The sequence below is a fragment of the Canis lupus genome (assembly GCF_048164855.1).
Source record: "Canis lupus baileyi chromosome 16 unlocalized genomic scaffold, mCanLup2.hap1 SUPER_16_unloc_1, whole genome shotgun sequence".
Taxonomy (NCBI): domain Eukaryota; kingdom Metazoa; phylum Chordata; class Mammalia; order Carnivora; family Canidae; genus Canis; species Canis lupus.
The window spans coordinates 2,109,103-2,126,990 of NW_027326424.1; positions in this window are offsets into that span (position 1 = coordinate 2,109,103).

Sequence of the window (17,888 nt, forward strand, 5' to 3'; positions counted from 1 at the left end):
AAGTGTCAACCAACTCTAGCATCCAGATGTACACAGATAACAGATTTACTAAGGACTATTTTGGATATTAATGACATAAAATAGCAATATCCAATTGTGTAGCAAAGGATGGAACGTTATTTTCCAAACCTAGAGCCTCATGTTGCTAAAATATATCCACTAGTGATTCTCAACCTAACTTTTGGTTATCACAGCTTGGGGGACTAGGAGTTGCAAATGGCTTCTAGTGGATAGGGACCAAGGATACAACTCAGTAGCCTATAATTCATAGGATAGTCCCCTACAGTAAAGGGTTACTGAGCTCAAAATATACCAAGGTTGAGAAACCCTGATATAGAAAACGATCAAACATTTCATTAACTTAGATGCCTTAAATGGGCAAATCATTAAATATTTAAAAACTTTTCTTAGATTCAGAATTTTAAAATGTAGTTTTAAACCTAAGGTTGATACCTATGTATATGATAACTTCATATTATAAACTTTGAAGTTAAGTAAATACATGATACTAAGATTAGAGCCGGTGTTCTTTAAAGTTTCTATGATTAAACAAAATAGACTCAAGAATTTGGCATTCAGTATTGTTTAATGAAAAATCTCTTCTGGAATAAATTACTTCTGGAAAATAACACTTCTGTACTTCAGTTTCTCATTGATACTATAAGAGTATAGGGTTTTTTTAATTAAGGTAATGACATGAATCCGATTTATTACACATCTATGAGAGATTTTATATGGAAATTATATTCACAGAGCTATTCTTATATATCATCTAATGAAAAATGTGGCTCTATCTTCAAGGCTCTTTTGTTGTGTTAAACAAAGGACAAACATACTGACTAGCAAAGTATATAAAAATTTATTTTTAGAAAAGATAAAAGCACTACTAAAGTATGACTTAAAAATGTTTACTATATGGAATTAAAACGACTGAATAAAAAATAATGCACAGTAAGAATCTGATTGTGAACCATAACTAGAAGATTGAAACTTACTGAACATGAGTTAGAGGGGTAAATTATTATTATTATTATTATTGTTATTATTATTATTATTTTGAGTTAGAGGAGTAAATTATTATTTGACAGCAAGTCTCTGCAAAGAATGGACTTCGCTGAATTCTTCAGCCTCTTCTTACACAGTCGTTCCCTTCACTCGCTGAGCGTCTCCTTTCAGGCAAGGAGGAGATGACCTCCCCAAAATGAAAGCAAACCAGGGGCCTTTGCTCATGCAGTGTGCTCTTCACAAGGACATATTCCGCTCATTCTGTTTAAAAAACAACTCCCAACTCTGTTACTTCTCTATTTATACAGATTTTCCCCTGTTCTCCTTCTCAGTGAATTCTCTTCATAATGCTTGCAATTTTGTGATTATTTATTACTTGTCTGTCTTGTTTATTGTCTGTCTCTGACCCTCTGACACCCGAGGAGGGAGTTTTGTTTATTCTGCTCACTGTGGTTTACTCACCACACACAGAAGTGGTGGCCAGCGTTCATAGGTTTAATGACTGAATATTTTCAAAAATGGGAAGCAAACATCATTTTTAAGCACCTTTCATGAAAAAAAAAAAAAAATAATAAGCACCTTTCATGTGCCATGAGGTCAGCTGTGTGCTGAAGGTTCATTAGTTAAAGAGACAGAGTAGTGTCTTCCTCCATGAGGTTGAGAGTGTAATATGGGAACTGGCCAGGAACCCTGTGTAGGTGAGATATGGGGTTCTAGAGAAATACATAGGAGTTACTGGGGTGGTCAGAGAAGGATTCCTGAGAAACTAATGTCTAGGCTTTAACCCAAAGGATGAATGAATGTTTTCCAGATGAAGAAAGGGTAGAAAATGTTCCATGCAGAAAGAGTTCTTCCAGATAGCCATTTGGGCTAGGTTCATGGAAAGCCACTCATTCCCATGGGGAATACAGGAAATACAGGTGCAAATGCTGGGCATGTCTTACATGTTTGGTTTTGTGGAATTTAAATTTGGACTTCAAGATAGTGATATTCAGTTGGAAGCTGAATGGCCCTGTAACTTGGGAGAGGTCTGTACTGGGTGTGTGGGTTGGGGAGTGTCAAAGTACAAAGATGGGAATTGCAAGAGTGAGTAAGGATGAGATCTCCTGGAGAGAGCATGTAAACTGAGGGAAAATAGGGGCAAACCTTGGAAGAGGAATCAACAAAGGCAGGGATAAAAGGAAATCAAGATAGAAAGGTGTTGCTAGAGCCAAGGTGGAGGAGAGCTTGCAGGGCCTGTGAGTGGTGAACTATGCTAAGCACTTAGGGCTAGAGGCCACACACCTGAGAGACATTGCTCATGATAGGTGCTGATTGGACACTTGCAAGTCAATATAATCATTAAGATGGCAATTTCATTTTAGGAGTGGAGGCAAAATTGCAAATATAATGGTAAGATGAAGGGCTAAGTTAATATCAAACTAGACACAGTGAGCATAGATAGGTAATTTTCTCAAAGGTTGATTGTAAGAGAGACTGAGGAGAGAAGTCAGCAGTTATGTAGGGTCATAGAGGATTATTTTCAAATTGGAGGGAAAAGTTTGCCTTTTGTCTTGGAGATAGAGCCAGTAAAAATGAAGAAGTTGGAAATGTAGGGCATAATGAATGGAGCGAGATCTCAAAGGATATGGTGAAGTGCTTGACAGATTTCATAATGTATTCGCATAGGTTAATTTGTTAAGTGCTTACAATAACACTTTCACATAGATCTTATTATTTTTTCTGTACAAATGTTAAAAATGAGATTCAGAAAGTTTTAGTGATTTGCCCAAGGGCACACAGCTAATAAATGTTAAAAGTTTCTAAATCTCATGTTCTTTCCCACTAAACGATACTGACAAGTGAACTGCTCCGTAAGCCTCTGTTCTCCAATGCTGGTAACACTCATTTACAAATTAGAGAACACAGAAGACCAGAAGAGAAACTGCCTTGGCGTTTTTTTTTTTTTTTTTTTTTTAAGATTTTATTTATTCATGAGAGACACAGAAAGAGAGAGACAGAGACACACGCAGAGGAAGAAGCAGGCTCGAAGCAGGGAGCCCGATGTGGGACTTAATCCTGCTACTCTAGGATCACTCCCTGAGCCGAAGGCAGATGCACTTAACCACTCAGCCACCCAGGTTTCCCTGCATTGGCTTACTTGAACATAGAGCATCTCACTATTTGCTCCTAAAGAATAAACTAAATATTAGCAGCTGAAAAAAATTCTCTAAAGATTGAATCATACTCTAGACTCTACTCAAAGTGTGGTCAGCAGACAGTATCAGTGTCACCCAGGAGCTTTCTAGGAATGCACATTCATAGGCCCCTTCAGACTTGCTGAATCAGATTCTCTGAGGGGGGGGATCAAGGAATCTGGATTTTAACCAGCACTCTAAGTGTCTCTAATATTCACTAAAGTTTGAGAAATAAATAAATAAATAAATAAATAAATAAATAAATAAAATAAAGTTTGAGAAGCACTACATGGCTTCATCATACACAACATACAATATAAGACTATTCACTTGAAAGTACTTTTTTTTAGAAAAGCAATTATGTACTTAAATATTTAACTGAATGAAATTGACACAAAATTAAACTATAAAGCATCAGTACTATCAGTATATTATATGTTGAAAGGTATCCTGGACTATTTTATATTAGACAATTCCCATAGAGTAAACATTATGGAACCAATTTGAATGGATATGTATACTTAAAATGTTATGAACACATAAAAATATTTTCTAACATACAGTGACTGAAACAAATGGAATCACAACTTAAAGTCACTAATTAAACTTTTGAGAAGCCAACAGTTTATTCTGGAATTGAAAGACAGTAGCTGGTATATAAAATTATAGCAGCAATAAAAGAAAAGTGTTCAGAGTTAATGACATCTTTGGTAATTATGGCACAAACTAGTTAAAGTGCTATAGAGTTTCTTAGACTAGACTTTCTAGACTATTTTTGTCTATTCCATTTTCTTTGTCAGTGAAAAGATAATAGGTTTGTAGACTTAAGTTGACTCTAAACTGTATTATAACATCACATTCTTAATTATTTGGCCATTCTGAGAAAAATGAATATCTGTACAACATAGTTATTATGTTTAGCATTACCATGATTTTAAAGTAAACAAAATTTAACTAAAGTTGAATGCACTAAAGTAGCTAGCCTACTGTTTCCAAAAAGTCATGTTAGACATGTCTGTTCAGCATGTCTGTTCTACATTTCTTATTTTATTTTTTATTTTTTAAAGATTTTATTTATTTATTCATTCATGAAAGACACAGAAAGAGAGAGAGAGAGAGAGAGAGAGACAGAGACACAGGCAGAGGGAGAAGCAGGCTCCATGTAGGGAGCCCGACATGGGACTCAATCCCGGGACTCCAGGATCATGCCCTGGGCCAAAGGCAGGCACTAAACCGCTGAGCCAACCAGGATCCCCTACATTTCTTATTTTAATCATTTTCATTTAAACTTTAAAGTTCTATTGTAGTATATGATATATACATAGCATATATAAATGTATACTATATATATCATATACTATACTACAGTGTATAGCATATATAATATAATATATTATGTTATAGCATATAATAGTATACATAGTATATAATATGGTATATATAGTATAGTATACTACAGTATATAGTAATATAGTATATTTAATATAATATATAGTATACTGTAATATACTATGAGTCATATATGTGTCATTTTTCTAGTCTCCACCTTTGTTTTCTTTCTTTTAATGCCTTTATCTTCTTCATTCTTTTCCATCCTCTCCTCCTATTCCATCACTTCTCCATCTCCTTTTCTATATTATTCCCTTCCCCGCTTTCTTTTCCTTTTCAATTTTGTACAAAAAGAATCTCAGATGATTTTTTCAAGTATATCCACCTAAGACAAGGGGTGCTAATAATGTGGCTAAAACCATTAAGTATTAGAAAATAACATAGAGTTTACACAAATATTATATAACTTCTTAGAATCTGCTTCCCATATGTAAAGTGCTTCCCATATATAAAGTGACTCTGTTTGTATTGTGACTCTGATTACTTCTTTTTATCATTTTACTTCTAGTCTTCCTGGAGTAACACTTTAAAAAGAAAAAAATAGCATTCAATATATTTTGGAGTGTTCATGTACTACATCAGAAAAAAATGTATATGTACATTTAAATATAGATGGCCAACATTTGGAAGTGAGCAAATTCTATTACTCTAACAGTACCTATCACTAAGATATTTAATTTACATAATTTAATTTCATAATTTACAATCAGGCACATGTACAAGTATATGAATTTTTAACAATTTTTTAAACTCATAATTTCTGGAGAGAAAAAATGGAAGAAGAAAGTAAATGACTTGGTGAATTGGACTAAGCAGCTGATATACCAGTTATGTTTAGGAATTGTTTACCCTATTTCACAAAAATTCAGCCTCCAATTAACCCAATCCAGATTAGATGATTCTATGAGAAAGGTGGTAACTATCAAATATACCCAATGTTCAAGTTTTTAAAATTCATGTCTGCTTATTATGATTTATGTACATCTCCATCACCCTTGGGAATGACTTTACAGTATATTTAAAATAAAGCTGGACATGTCAATTTAATTGACTAGATCTGTCACAGATCATTATTTGGAACAACCTCATATAGCAAGTGTTACCTATTCATAACTCAAAGGTCAAGTTTTTTGGAAAAAATGAATGCTATGAAGATCCATGAGGAGAGTCAACTTGTTATGGAAACCTAAGTTATGTAACGGGTAAATTATTAAAAAAAAAAAAAAAAAAGAAAAGAAAGAAAGAAAGAAAAAAGAAAAAGGGCTTGTGCCCAGCTAAAAGCCTGCATTATGAAGTAATTGGGAATTTCTTGTTTTGTTTTGTTTTTTTCCAATGGCTAGTATTGAGATGTTGAATTCTTATCCTGGCGATGTTTCCAAATGCCACTTTACTAGTGAAACACTTTAAATGGAACATATTTTAGATTTCAGAGAAAATAGCAGTCATTCTTCTTGTAAGAAATCAAGGAAGCAGTAACATAAAATGAAGCATTCTTAAAAATCACAAAATTCAGTCTACAATACTGAATTGCTTTTTACTTGAATTCCTTGATAGTACTTAAGTTAAAAGCATATTCTAAAATTTAAAATATTAGCCAACATGCCACCAAAGCTAAAGAAATATTTAATTGTGTTGAAGAAAAAAACTGAGGACCTGAAAAGATATTTTTCCAAAGAAGACATACAGAAGGCCAACAGACACATGAAAAGATGCTCAACATCACTCATCATAAGGGAAATACAAATTAAAATCAGAATGAGATATTCCTTTATGCCTGTCAAATGATTTCATGAGCCTCAGCATGAGAGACTTAGTGCCTTAAGTGCTTGAAGGTAAAGCATTTAGGAAGTTGAGAAAGAGTAATGAGGACATTGTCATGTAAGCTTAGGCACTAGAATCTGAAAAATACCAAAATAATCACTTTGATATATTTATTTCAAAAGATTTGTTTGTTTGTTTGTTTGTTTGTTTGTTTGCTTGCTTGGTGGAGAGGGGCAGAGGGAGAGAGAGAGAATCTCCAGCAGACTCCCCACTGGGCACAGAGCCAGACACAGAGGTTGATCCCATATCCTGAGATCATGACCTGAGCTGAAATCAAGATTTGGCCATTTAACCAACTGAGCCAACCAGGTGCCCCACTTTGATACATATATTAATAGCGATCTCTTCATTCATTCATTTATATGGAAATAATTGAGATGAAAACCAAATGTGATAGTTCCAAAGGAAGAGATATTATCACTTAAATGTGGGAAGTAGTACATTGAAATAGCTTTATGGTTGTATAAATTATTTATTCTTACTTCTAATTTTTATTCATCTGAACTTCTCTACTCAATTCTTCTCAATCAGTAAGTATTAATAATAACTAGATGTACAATTTAAAAATAAAATCTCAAATTTTAAGAAATTTATCTTAATTTAATTCCATTGAGGGGGGTGGATAACGTTGGAATATTCTGATAGTGTGTGATAATATACAGTGAAGTCTGGCATGCCAGGCAAGACTGGACTAAAAGTTCAAAAAATTCAGTTCAATTTCCAACTTTCTCACTAACTTATTTAATGTCTTTAGACAAGTTCCTTGACTTCCATGGGCCTCAGTTATTGGTGTTGTTGTTGTTGTTGTTGTTGTTTTCTTCTGTAAAGAAGGTGAGGGTGGAGGTGGGCAAATGGAGTTCATTTGCATTATACTGGAAATGTATCCTGCTTCTGAACTTATGTCGATTGCATGCTAAAGGAATTAGTCGCCAGTGTATCTATTAAAAACACTAGCTTCTGCTGATAGGATGGCTACCAAAAGAAAGAAAGTTCTATGCATTACCCATTGCTTATTCTCTTGCTATATTGGAATGATTTCTTATTAACACTGAAACCAAGATAAAGGGAAAAATCAAGATCTATGGGTACTCTGTATTGTGGAAAGAAGTCAATTATATGGCTAGGTAAAGAGTAGCCAAGCTGACCAATAACCAATACTTTCCCCAAAAAGCAATTATAGTTTCCCCTATATGGCTCAGACTAATAAATATTTGTCTTCTGGTCATAGGAAATTTATTCCTGCAAATAAAATGGAATTATAAATATTTCTTATTATATCTTTTAAAAGACAAAAATGTATTTACATTAACTACTATTTTGAATAGCATGGAGCATTTCACAAAATATTACCTTCAAAGTATGTGATTAGTTTGACAGCCTTCCAACCTAGCACTGAACAGGATTTTATAAGCATGAAAGAAGAATTTTGTTCCACTTTTATTAGATGATTTTTACAAGCCAAGAGAATCTTTTACAATATCTACATCCAGGGACCTCCAAAATGCCAGAGTCATGGTCATAAAGAAAACTTAGTAGAAAGTGCTCTGAATCAAGGGCAATATTAAATCTATGACATTCCCCTGTCTTGTACAGCGTGTGATTGGTTTTGCCACAGGAGTCTTAATTTAATTTCAGGAAGTAGTTCATTTGAAATTAGCTCCAACATACTTACCTATAAGAATGCCATGTTACTTTATTTTTTCCAAATTAGAATAAATTGGACTGAATCACCTTTTTGCCTGATAGTGAGAAATTAAATTTCAATGATTTTGATGGAAGTCTTTCCCTCCTTAAGACTACACAAGGATCCAGGTGTCTTTATGACATGTTTACTGACACATTATTCTTTTAAAGGTGAGGACTGTGCTGGTGCCCACCCTCCAAGGTACCTGCCTGCTATTTCCTGTCCTCCCCATTTTCTAACTTCCACCTTCCCCAGTACTCCAATGAGACAGTCTGCTATGAAAATGGCCCTTGCTGCCTACAAGACTTACCAAAAGACCTACGTTTCCCTGCGGAAAGGGCTCTTACCCAAACTCCATTTTCCTGCTTTATTGAGGAGATGGTTTCACATTTTCCTCCTGCTACTTCCATCCTTTCACCCTTAGAACCCATACTAACCTTTCCTTCCTGAGTATGAGAAATTATAAGCTAAATCTTGTCTGTCTTTCTTTCCTTTTTTTTTTCTTGTTACACATCTATGATTTGGGAGCATCCTCAGCAACCCCATATGCTTTTCACAGGGAAAAGATTAATTTCCTGAGGGAAGTATTTCTGGTGTTTCTGACTGTGGGAGAATAATACTTTCTTTTTTAGTCAAAGCCTTGGATGCCAGTTTGAAGAATCAAATGTATTGCCACTTCCTCTTCTCACAGGATTAAACCAACTCATCTTCACATGCTGCATGCTATATCAGTTTGCTAACTGACCACTCTTAGAGAATTATATAATCACTTTTATTCATAAATTTAAAAAGCAGTGAAGAAACTACCATAAGATGCCACTTCACACCCACCATCATGACTATAATAAAAAAATCATTCTAATAACAAGTTTTGGTGAGGATTAAGAGAAACTGCACCCCTTATACAGTGCTGACAAGGTAAAATGGGGCAGTTGTTTTTGGAAAGTAACCAGGTGCTTCCTCAAAAAGTTAAACACAGAGTTACTTATATAACCAGCAATTCACTTCTAAGTATATACCTAAGAGAAATAAAAACATATGTCCACATAAAAATGTGTATGCAAATGTTCAAATAGCCTAAAAGTGAAATATGCCAAATGTCCATCTCCTCATGATAAATACAATGCGGTATATCCATAAAATGGAATACTATTTGGTGATAAAAAGTAATGAAAAACTGAAACATGCTACAACATAGATGAACCTTGAAAACATTTTTCTAAATGAAAGAAGCCACACACAAAAGTCCACAGATTATATGATTCCATTTGTGCAAAATTTATAGAATAAGTAGCTCTATTGAGATATAAAGTAGATTGATGGATGCCTAGTGCTAAGGAAGATAAGGTGAGAAAACTAGGAGGTGTCAGATTTCAATTTAGAATGATGGAAGTGTTCTAGAATTATATAGGAGCCAAAGTGCTCTAGAATTATATAGGGGCCAAAGTGCTCTAGAATTATATAGGGGTGTTGGTTGTCCAAAGTTGGAAATAGATTAAAAAATTACTGAACTGTACACTTTAAGAGGATATATTTTATGGTATGCTAATTATATCTCAATTTTTAAAAAGCATAGAAAGTTGTGGTAAGGGGCACCTGGGTGGCTCAGGTGGTTAAGTGTCTGCCTTTGGCTAAGGTCATGATCTCACTGTCCTGGGATTGAGCCTTGCATCAGTCTCCCTGCTCAGTGGGGAGCCTGCTTCTCCCTCTCCCTCTGCCTGCCACTCCACCTGCTTATTCTCTATCTCTCTGTTAAATAAATAAAATTTCTGAAAGAAAGGAAAGAAAGAAAGAAAGAAAAAGAAAGAAAGAAGAAAGAAAGAAAGAAAGAAAGAAAGAAAGAAAGAGAAAGAAAGAAAGAAAGAAAGGGAGGAAGGAAGGAAGAAAGAATAAATAGTCATGGCCCTATTGTCCAGGAGTCATAAATTTAATATTTGAATTTTTAAAAATAAGAGGCATTACTTTTTTTTTTTTCATAGTAAATGAAAGAATTTTTGGCTATGGAGCAGAGAAAAAAAGAGTAGAGAGAAAAAAAACTTTCATTTTCCCTCCAAATCAAATCAAACATATAACTATATATATAACTATATATATACTGACTGTATACTTACTGTATAATCAAATATAACAGAATTATTCCAAATTAGAACTGATTTTTTTTCTCAAAAACTTTCATTTTGGAATTCTGATAGGAAGCAGATGATATACTCAACTTTGGGTATTAGGCAGGGATTTGCAGAATCCTGGGGTCCTTCCATGGTCCTTCTACCAGTTACCATCTCCAGACCTGAAAGAGATTAGTTAGCAGGATCCAGACACTGAGAGGAAGAAGACACTTTGACAAGTATTGAGTCCTTGGCTCAGGGATACATCCAAGCCTACTTGGACATCATAAGGAAGAGGCTAAAAGACTATGCCCTAAATACTCCAATTTTAGTCTCACAGCTCTCTCTTGTGAGGGCATGCCAGTGCCCCACATTGGTCACACTCAATGAAAACCAAAGCTTCTAAATGTCTCTCCTACAAATCAGATTGCAGGGTAACACAGCAGAGTGAAGAATGGTAGAGGGTGAGTCTGAAGAGGAAAATGAAAAATAGCCACCTGAACTACTTTATTTCCAATTGTCTTTACAATTACCATGAAATGATTTATAGTTATGCATTTTATCAGCTCTAATAAAAATTTGCTTGAGAAAGAAATTCGATTTTATATATTTTTTATATTTCCAAAAATACTTTAAAGACTATATGGCATAAATGTCAAGTATTCAATGAATGTCAGTTGAATACAAGATGAAAACACATATTTAGTACTTTTTTTCTTTCTTAGCCAGAAATCACAAATACAATTTACATGTTAACTACTAATTTTAACATTTCTTTCCCTAAGGGATATGTAAGAGAAAATGATTGACTTTTTTCACTTCTGAGAATATTTTGAGCAACTTTAGTTAGTTAGGGTTTATCCTATTTCTAATCCAGATTTACTTTATTTAAAAATAGCAGAAGAAATAAAGAAAGTCTTGCTCTGAAAAACATTTTTAAAGGCCACTTACCACTCATTCATGTTGAGACATTGGTTCACTCTTTCTGTAGGTAATGACAACCTAAAAATGTTACCAATTCATATGCACCAAATGGACTCTTCCTTTTAAAGTTCAGTTGTGAAAATAATCACCAGTATGGATAAAATTTGCAGGGAAATTATAACATCCTTTAAAAAAATGTGTGACTCTTTGGGGCACTTGGGTGGCTCAGCAGATGGGCATCTGCCTTTGGCTCAAGTTGTGATCCTCAGGTTCTGGATGGAGTCTGCATCAGGATCCCTGCAGGGAGCCTGCTTCTCCCTTTGCCTCTCTCTCTCTCTCCCTCTCTCTCTCTCTCTTTCTCTGTCTCTCTCGGTATCTCTTATGAATAAATAAAGTACTTAAAAACATATGTGACTCTTTGACCTCATTTTAGCAATTAAAATAATTTATTCTGCTATACAATGAAGGTAAGAAATGTACATACATCACTATAAGATTTCAGAAGAAAATTTCAGTATTTAAAAGGTGTTTGTTTTAAAATGTTAACTGAGGGGGGGAGGAGCAAGACGGCGGAAGAGCAGGGTCTCCAAATCACCTGTCTCCACCAAATTACCTAGAAAACCTTCCAATCATCCTGAAAATCTATGAATTCGGCCTGAGAATTAAAGAGAGATCAGCTGGAATGCTACAGTGAGAAGAGTTCGCGCTTCTATCAAGGTAGGAAGACGGGGAAAAAGAAGTAAAGGAACAAAGGCCTCCGAGGGGGAGGGGCCCCGCGAGGAGCCGGGCTGAGGCCGGGGCGAGTGTCCCCAGGACAGGAGAGCCCCGTCCCGGAGGAGCAGGAGCTGCACCGACCTTCCCGGGGGAAAGGGGCTCGCGGGGAGGTGGAGCAGGACCCAGGAGGGCGGGGATGCCCTCGGGTTCCCTGGGGCAGTAACAGACACCTGCGCCCCAGGAGAGTGCGCCGAGCTCCCTAAGGGCTGCAGCGCGCACGGCGGGACCCGGCGGGACCGGAGCAGCTCGGAGGGGCTCGGGCAGAGGAAGAGGCTCCGTGCGGAGGGGGCTGCGCGGTTCCAGGAGCAGCTCGGAGGGGCTCGGGCGGCGGCTCCGCGGAGGGGGCTGCGCGGCCCGGGAGTGCGAATCCACCAGCGCAGGCTCCGGAGCACAGGGCGCCGGGACACAGCCCAGGATCCGGCCTCCCCCGGGACAGGCAGAGGCCGGGAGGGCCCAGGACAGCGAGGACGCTCCTGCCCCAGCTGAGCAGATCAGCGGCCCCGCCCCGGAGCCTCCAGGCCCTGCAGACGGAGTTCCTGCCGGAGCTGAATCCAGGTTTCCAGAGCTGCCCCGCCACTGGGGCTGTTCCTCCTGCGGCCTCACGGGGTGAACAACCCCCACTGAGCCCTGCACCAGGCAGGGGCACAGCAGCTCCCCCAACTGCTAACACCTGAAAACCAGCACAACAGGCCCCTCCCCCAGAAGACCAGCTAGACTGACAACCTCCAGGAGAAGCCAAGGGACTTAAAGTACACAGAATCAGAAGATACTCCCCGGTGGTTCTTCTTTTTTTTGTTTTGTTTTGTTTTGTTTTGTTTTGTTTTGTTTTGCTTTTTGATTTGTTTCCTTCCCCCACCCCCTTTTTTTCTCCTTTCTTTTTTGTTCTCTTTTTCTTCTTTTTTTTTTCTTTTTTCTCGTTTTTTTTTTCTTTTCTTCCCTTTTTTTTCTCTTTCTCTTTTATTTCCTTCTTTCTCTCCTCTCTTTTTCTCTTTTTCCCAATACAATTTGCTTTTGGCCACTCTGCACTGAGCAAAATGACTAGAAGGAAAACCTCACCTCAAAAGAAAGAATCAGAAACAGTCCTCTCTCCCACAGAGTTACAAAATCTGGATTACAATTCAATGTCAGAAAGCCAATTCAGAAGCACTATTATACAGCTACTGGTGGCTCTAGAAAAAAGCATAAAGGACTCAAGAGACTTCATGACTGCAGAATTTAGAGCTAATCAGGCAGAAATTAAAAATCAATTGAATGAGATGCAATCCAAACTAGAAGTCCTAACGACGAGGGTTAACGAGGTGGAAGAACGAGTGAGTGACATAGAAGACAAGTTGATAGCAAAGAGGGAAACTGAGGAAAAAAGAGACAAACAATTAAAAGACCATGAAGATAGATTAAGGGAAATAAACGACAGCCTGAGGAAGAAAAACCTACGTTTAATTGGGGTTCCCGAGGGCGCCGAAAGGGACAGAGGGCCAGAATATGTATTTGAACAAATTCTAGCTGAAAACTTTCCTAATCTGGGAAGGGAAACAGGCATTCAGATCCAGGAAATAGAGAGATCCCCCCCTAAAATCAATTAAAACCGTTCAACACCTCGACATTTAATAGTGAAGCTTGCAAATTCCAAAGATAAAGAGAAGATCCTTAAAGCAGCAAGAGACAAGAAATCCCTGACTTTTATGGGGAGGAGTATTAGGGTAACAGCAGACCTCTCCACAGAGACCTGGCAGGCCAGAAAGGGCTGGCAGGATATATTCAGGGTCCTAAATGAAAAGAACATGCAACCAAGAATACTTTATCCAGCAAGGCTCTCATTCAAAATGGAAGGAGAGATAAAGAGCTTCCAAGACAGGCAGCAACTAAAAGAATATGTGACCTCCAAACCAGCTCTGCAAGAAATTTTAAGGGGGCCTCTTAAAATTCCCCTTTAAGAAGAAGTTCAGTGGAACAGTCCACAAAAACAAGGACTGAATAGATAACATGATGACACTAAACTCATATCTCTCAATAGTAACTCTGAATGTGAACGGGCTTAATGACCCCATCAAAAGGCGCAGGGTTTCAGACTGGATAAAAAAGCAGGACCCATCTATTTGCTGTCTACAAGAGACTCATTTTAGACAGAAGGACACCTACAGCCTGAAAATAAAAGGTTGGAGAGCCATTTACCATTCGAATGGTCCTCAAAAGAAAGCAGGGGTAGCCATCCTTATATCAGATAAACTAAAATTTACCCCAAAGACTGTAGTGAGAGATGAAGAGGGACACTATATCATACTTAAAGGATCTATTCAACAAGAGGACTTAACAATCCTCAATATATATGCCCCGAATGTGGGAGCTGCCAAATATATCAATCAATTATTAACCAAAGTGAAGAAATACTTAGATAATAATACACTTATACTTGGTGACTTCAATCTAGCTCTTTCTATACTCGATAGGTCTTCTAAGCACAACATCTCCAAAGAAACGAGAGCTTTAAATGATACACTGGACCAGATGGATTTCACAGATATCTACAGAACTTTACATCCAAACTCAACTGAATACACATTCTTCTCAAGCGCACATGGAACTTTCTCCAGAATAGACCACATATTGGGTCACAAATCGGGTCTGAACCGATACCAAAAGATTGGGATTGTCCCCTGCATATTCTCGGACCATAATGCCTTGAAATTAGAACTAAATCACAACAAGAAATTTGGAAGGACCTCAAACACGTGGAGGTTAAGGACCATCCTGCTAAAAGATGAAAGGGTCAACCAGGAAATTAAGGAAGAATTAAAAAGATTCATGGAAACTAATGAGAATGAAGATACAACCGTTCAAAATCTTTGGGATGCAGCAAAAGCAGTCCTAAGGGGGAAATACATCGCAATACAAGCATCCATTCAAAAACTGGAAAGAACTCAAATACAAAAGCTCACCTTACACATAAAGGAGCTAGAGAAAAAACAGCAAATAGATCCTACACCCAAGAGAAGAAGGGAGTTAATAAAGATTCGAGCAGAACTCAACGAAATCGAGACCAGAAGAACTGTGGAACAGATCAACAAAACCAGGAGTAGGTTCTTTGAAAGAATTAACAAGATAGACAAACCATTAGCCAGCCTTATTAAAAAGAAGAGAGAGAAGACTCAAATTAATAAAATCATGAATGAGAAAGGAGAGATCACTACCAACACCAAGGAAATACAAACGATTTTAAAAACATATTATGAACAGCTATACGCCAATAAATTAGGCAATCTAGAAGAAATGGACGCATTCCTGGAAAGCCACAAACTACCAAAACTGGAACAGGAAGAAATAGAAAACCTGAACAGGCCAATAACCAGGGAGGAAATTGAAGCAGTCATCAAAAACCTCCCAAGACACAAGAGTCCAGGGCCAGATGGCTTCCCAGGGGAATTCTATCAAACATTTAAAGAAGAAATCATACCTATTCTCCTAAAGCTGTTTGGAAAGATAGAAAGAGATGGAGTACTTCCAAATTCGTTCTATGAGGCCAGCATCACCTTAATTCCAAAACCAGACAAAGACCCCACCAAAAAGGAGAATTACAGACCAATATCCCTGATGAACATGGATGCAAAAATTCTCAACAAGATACTGGCCAATAGGATCCAACAGTACATTAAAAAAATTATTCACCATGACCAAGTAGGATTTATCCCTGGGACACAAGGGTGGTTCAACACCCGTAAAACAATCAATGTGATTCATCATATCAGCAAGAGAAAAACCAAGAACCAAATGATCCTCTCATTAGATGCAGAGAAAGCATTTGACAAAATACAGCATCCATTCCTGATCAAAACTCTTCAGAGTGTAGGGATAGAGGGAACATTCCTCGACATCTTAAAAGCCATCTATGAAAAGCCCACAGCAAATATCATTCTCAATGGGGAAGCACTGGGAGCCTTTCCCCTAAGATCAGGAATAAGACAGGGATGTCCACTCTCACCACTGCTGTTCAACATAGTACTGGAAGTCCTAGCCTCAGCAATCAGACAACAAAAAGACATTAAAGGCATTCAAATTGGCAAAGAAGAAGTCAAACTCTCCCTCTTCGCCGATGACATGATACTCTACATAGAAAACCCAAAAGTCTCTACCCCAAGATTGCTAGAACTCATACAGCAATTTGGTAGCGTGGCAGGATACAAAATCAATGCCCAGAAGTCAGTGGCATTTCTATACACTAACAATGAGACTGAAGAAAGAGAAATTAAGGATCCCATTTACAATTGCACCCAAAAGCATAAGATACCTAGGAATAAACCTAACCAAAAATGTAAAGGATCTATACCCTGAAAACTATAGAACACTTCTGAAAGAAATTGAGGAAGACACAAAGAGATGGAAAAATATTCCATGCTCATGGATTGGCAGAATTAATATTGTGAAAATGTCAATGTTACCCAGGGCAATATACACGTTTAATGCAATCCCTATCAAAATACCATGGACTTTCTTCAGAGAGTTAGAACAAATTATTTTAAGATTTGTGTGGAATCAGAAAAGACCCCGAATAGCCAGGGGAATTTTAAAAAAGAAAACCATATCTGGGGGCATCACAATGCCAGATTTCAGGTTGTACTACAAAGCTGTGGTCATCAAGACAGTGTGGTACTGGCACAAAAACAGACACATAGATCAGTGGAACAGAATAGAGAATCCAGAAGTGGACCCTGAACTTTATGGTCAACTAATATTCGATAAAGGAGGAAAGACTATCCATTGGAAGAAAGACAGTCTCTTCAATAAATGGTGCTGGGAAAATTGGACATCCACATGCAGAAGAATGAAACTAGACCACTCTCTTTCACCATACACAAAGATAAACTCAAAATGGATGAAAGATCTAAATGTGAGACAAGATTCCATCAAAATCCTAGAGAAGAACACAGGCAACACCCTTTTTGAACTCGGCCATAGTAACTTCTTGCAAGATACATCCACGAAGGCAAAAGAAACAAAAGCAAAAATGAACTATTGGGACTTCATCAAGATAAGAAGCTTTTGCACAGCAAAGGATACAGTCAACAAAACTCAAAGACAACCTACAGAATGGGAGAAGATATTTGCAAATGACATATCAGATAAAGGGCTAGTTTCCAAGATCTGTAAAGAACTTATTAAACTCAACACCAAAGAAACAAACAATCCAATCATGAAATGGGCAAAAGACATGAACAGAAATCTCACAGAGGAAGACATAGACATGGCCAACATGCACATGAGAAAATGCTCTGCATCACTTGCCATCAAAACCACAATGAGATACCACCTCACACCAGTGAGAATGGGGAAAATTAACAAGGCAGGAAACAACAAATGTTGGAGAGGATGTGGAGAAAAGGGAACCCTCTTACACTGTTGGTGGGAATGTGAACTGGTGCAGCCACTCTGGAAAACTGTGTGGAGGTTCCTCAAACAGTTAAAAATATACCTGCCCTACGACCCAGCAATTGCACTGCTGGGGATTTACCCCAAAGATACAGATGCAGTGAAACGCCGGGACACCTGCACCCCGATGTTTATAGCAGCAAGGGCCACGATAGCCAAACTGTGGAAGGAACCTCGGTGTCCAACGAAAGATGAATGGATAAAGAAGATGTGGTTTATGTATACAATGGAATATTACTCAGCTATTAGAAATGACAAATACCCACCATTTGCTTCAACGTGGATGGAACTGGAGGGTATTATGCTGAGTGAAGTAAGCCAGTCGGAGAAGGACAAACATTATATGTTCTCATTCATTTGGGGACTATAAATAATAGTGAAAGGGAATATAAGGGAAGGGGGAAGAAATATGTGGGAAATATCAGAAAGGGAGACAGAACGTAAAGACTGCTAACTCTGGGAAACGAACTAGGGGTGTTGGAAGGGGAGGAGGGTGGGGGGTGGGAGTGAATGGGTGACGGGCACTGGGGGTTATTCTGTATGTTAGTAAATTGAACACCAATAAAAAAAATAAATAAATAAATAAAT